This window comes from Pteronotus mesoamericanus, unplaced genomic scaffold (assembly GCF_021234165.1).
Source record: "Pteronotus mesoamericanus isolate MK-2021 breed Mesoamerican mustached bat unplaced genomic scaffold, CSHL_Meso_final contig_169, whole genome shotgun sequence".
Classification (NCBI taxonomy): Eukaryota; Metazoa; Chordata; class Mammalia; order Chiroptera; family Mormoopidae; genus Pteronotus; species Pteronotus mesoamericanus.
Genome location: NW_026555068.1, coordinates 24,893,506 through 24,897,275, shown reverse-complemented (window position 1 = coordinate 24,897,275; position 3,770 = coordinate 24,893,506).

The following is a 3,770-nucleotide window of genomic DNA, read 5'->3' as shown; positions in this document are numbered from 1 at the left end:
AGAGATATATGTGCATATATAAATATATTTTGAAGAACTTGTGTGATTCTAAAAAATAACTAAATATATCTTTGAATGTCTCATTCTTAATATTTTTACTTATAATATCTTGTGCTTCTGAGATAGAAGAACAGGATGACAGAATAAAATAAACATTTTCCTCTTTGAAATGTTAAATCAAAACACTACCATTTATTTATTTTCCAGCTTTCTTGAGCCTTTTGTATTCAGTAGAACTTATTCATTTATCTACTCTGAATGCTCAACCCCTAGTTATTTTTGTTTGTTTTATTCTTAAAACATTTTGTTGAGATATGATTGACATAAAATAACTGCCCAAATTTAATGTATCCAACTTGATAAATTTAGAGATAAATATATACCCATGAAATCATCACAGCAGTCTATGACATCAACATAATCCATCACTTATTCAATTATTTTCCAGGGGTGAAACCAAACTGGGTCGTCATCTTTATTCCCTGCCCTGCCTGTTTTTAAATTTTATTTTTGGGAGTTTATTCAGTTTGTTTTGTCTCATGTCCTCTCCAGCTCCCCAATTCCACTGAAATGCTAAAATCCCATGGGAAAATACTGGACACATTTTGGTTTTTCCTGATTGAAAAATAACACTGAGTTCCAATACAGCTGGTGCTGTTAGCTAGCTGAGTGTACTTTGACATTTTGCGAAACTTCTCCTAACTCAGTCTCACGTCCACTTCACAGGGTTCACCAAGTGCTCAGGGCAGCGGCATATGCATTAAAAGATGAAGTACCTCCTTGGCACAAAGCAGGACGGAGTAGTCAAGCTAGATCTAGACTGTGTTCACAATTCTGTTCTTTCTGGCAGTTTAACTTCAGTAGATTTCAAAATATCAGAAATGTCGGATCAGTGATGAACCTACCAAACACCCAAAAACCTGGGGGTAACTTTAGACCCTGGGATTTCTTTTGGTGCATTTCTTTTACGTTTGTTTTCTGCACCATTCCAATTTAAACTTAAAATATCTTGAAGAAACATGAATCTCAAGAAAAGGATGGCATACTTATATATACCAGAAAGTCTTTGCCAAAAACGCAGACCACTAATTCCTCCTTGGCACATACTTACAGTCCATGTTGCTTCTGAGTCAGTTTTATGTTGTGATTTTTAATTTAATCTTTATTGTATTTTTTTCCATTACCATTAAGGCCCCTCCTACCCCTTCCCCAAGCAATCACCCTACTGTTGTCCATGAGACTGGCCTTCCTGAAGGGTCATACCCCTGAGGTTCTGCAGAGTGGAAGGTGTGCTAGAAAACTTCCTTTGACGATTTAATTAGCCTCTAAAACTTTCTTTTGGGGGTGCTGCTTCTATAGAAAATGAACTCCCAGTAGAGGTTTGCCAAAGTTTATTTCAGCCATATTTAGAAAAGACATTTGGCCATTTTAACCAACTTCATTTTTACAAGGGGATAGCTAGAGAGCTGTTTTACATTTACTGGTTCAATAAAGAGTTGACGTTTTCTTTTCTTAGCGAGTGTTTGTGTCCTTTCCTCTGCTAGAAAGTTGTCAAGACTCTCTTCATAGGTGTTCACAGGGAGGCTGAAAGTTCTAGTTACTGCACATCAGGAAATGCGCCCACTCTGAGCTGACCTTTCACACAGCAGACAGCCATGTCATTATGTGCTTCCAGCTCTGCAGGTCGGCGTCGGCGTCCTCGCCTTCTTTTGTGCATACCCTCACGCTGGGGCAGTTGAAGCCTTCTCCCAGCCTCCTCACCCAGCTCCTTTCGATGCTTAGAACTCTTTAGTGCTGCCCCGCTACAAGAGTCACTTTCTGTTGCATGAGGATCTGTGATGATGTCAGGGGCTCCTTTATTTTGAAAGAATGTGCTGATGGCCTACCTAGTGTAGTCTCCCCTTAGCCTACCCCCCAGGTTGATGAGCCACCAGCTGACACTGATCTGAGAACGTCCTTACAGTAAGAAAAGTCACAGGCAAGAAATCTGGTCACACTGTGCAAACACCTCGTCTACTATGTGCACAGGCAGGATTTTGTCCTCCTTGCTTTTTCAAGAGACAATGCATCCAAACAAGATTTACATGACAGCGAGAGACCTAAGCCAACATAACTAACATGGATTCTACATATTTCTGATATGTCTGTGCAGTCTTCCCACACTCAAGATATCCTTGATCTATCCTTTCCCTGGACATTTCTCCCGGGGCCTTCATATCCTGGCCCATGGCATTTCCACATTCTTTTTCCCTATCAACACTCTGTGTGGCGTCCCCAGATGACATGTTAAACGACTCAGAAGAATTATTATGAGTTGACAAGAGTTTAATACATTACACTTACCAGGGGCTCTTTGATGTTTTTACAAGGGAGATTTAATAACTATATCAAAAAGGGAAAGAAGCCAAATAAGCCAAATGTCCCATCTCTCAGTTGCCACAGTACAATGACCTAGCACCTATAACACCAGATGCAACCACGGGTTCATTTTCTTTAGGTCACACTGGGCCATGAGTTCCCAGGGTGGGCATGATGTTCTACTTGACTTTGCATCCTTGGTGCTTAGAGCAACGCCTGGCACATACTGTACTCAAGAACGTTTGCTGTGTGAACGAATGAGTGGTAGGTGATACTCTCACATAGTATAGGCCAACAGGATGAGAAAATGTATTCGAGGAATAGTGTTAACAGAACAATTTCTTGTCTTTCAATGGGCAGCCATATAAGTGAGATTAGTCCAAGAGCCACGTATCTTAAACGAACAAAAAGCATAGTCCTGACATGGTGGGAACACAGAGTCCCAAGGCACTTAACAGGAAAATATGATCCGCAGGGAAATTAGAGACATACACATATGGTTCCCTTGATTAAGAATCGACAAGGACACTAATGCACAGAAGAAACCCCTCTTCTCCCAGAGCCGCAAGGGGAGACACACTGAATGGGGAGGGGTGTTTTGTTTCCTGTCTGTCCCAGTCACAAAATCAAGAACGATAGCTCTCTAGGAGGTATGTCAGATTATAAACACAACTTGTGAAAGGCAGCTCTGTGCATTTATTATGTTATTTAAAAATCAGTCTGTTCATTTTTTCCCATGTTAAGAGTCATGTAGTCCTGGCAGAATGGCTCAGTTGGTTGGAGAGTCGACCAGTCCACCAAATGATGCGAGTTCAGTCCCCAGTCCAGGCACATACCTAGGCTGTGGATCTGATCCCTGGGGGAAGCACATATGAGAAGCAACCAGTCGATGTTTTTCTTTCAGTTAAATGTTTCTCTCCTTCTCTCTCTCTCCCCCTTCCTCTCTCTCTAAAAATCAATAAACACAATCTCAGGTGAGGATTTTAAAAAATTATAAATGTCATACATGCTTATTTTTTAGTGAATGAATTTCTCTTTTGTTGAAAATAAATGTATTGGGGTGACCCTGATTGAATAAAATTATATATGTGTATCACATGTATACTCACATCACACATCATCTCTATATCGCATGGCGTGCCCGCCACCCAAAGTCAAATCATCTTCCCCCATATTTGACCTCCTTTCATTTTTACTAGACTCCTAACCCCTTCCCTCTAGTAACCGCCATGCGGCGTTGTTGTCTGTGCCTATGAGTTTTTATTTGTTTTCCTTGTTTGTTTATTGTTTTAAGTTTTATATCCCACATATGAGTGAAATCATAGGGCCCTTCACTATTTCCGTCTGACTTACGTCACTTAGCATGATAGTCTCAAGATCTACCCACGCTGTCGCAAACCGCAGTATTTAAT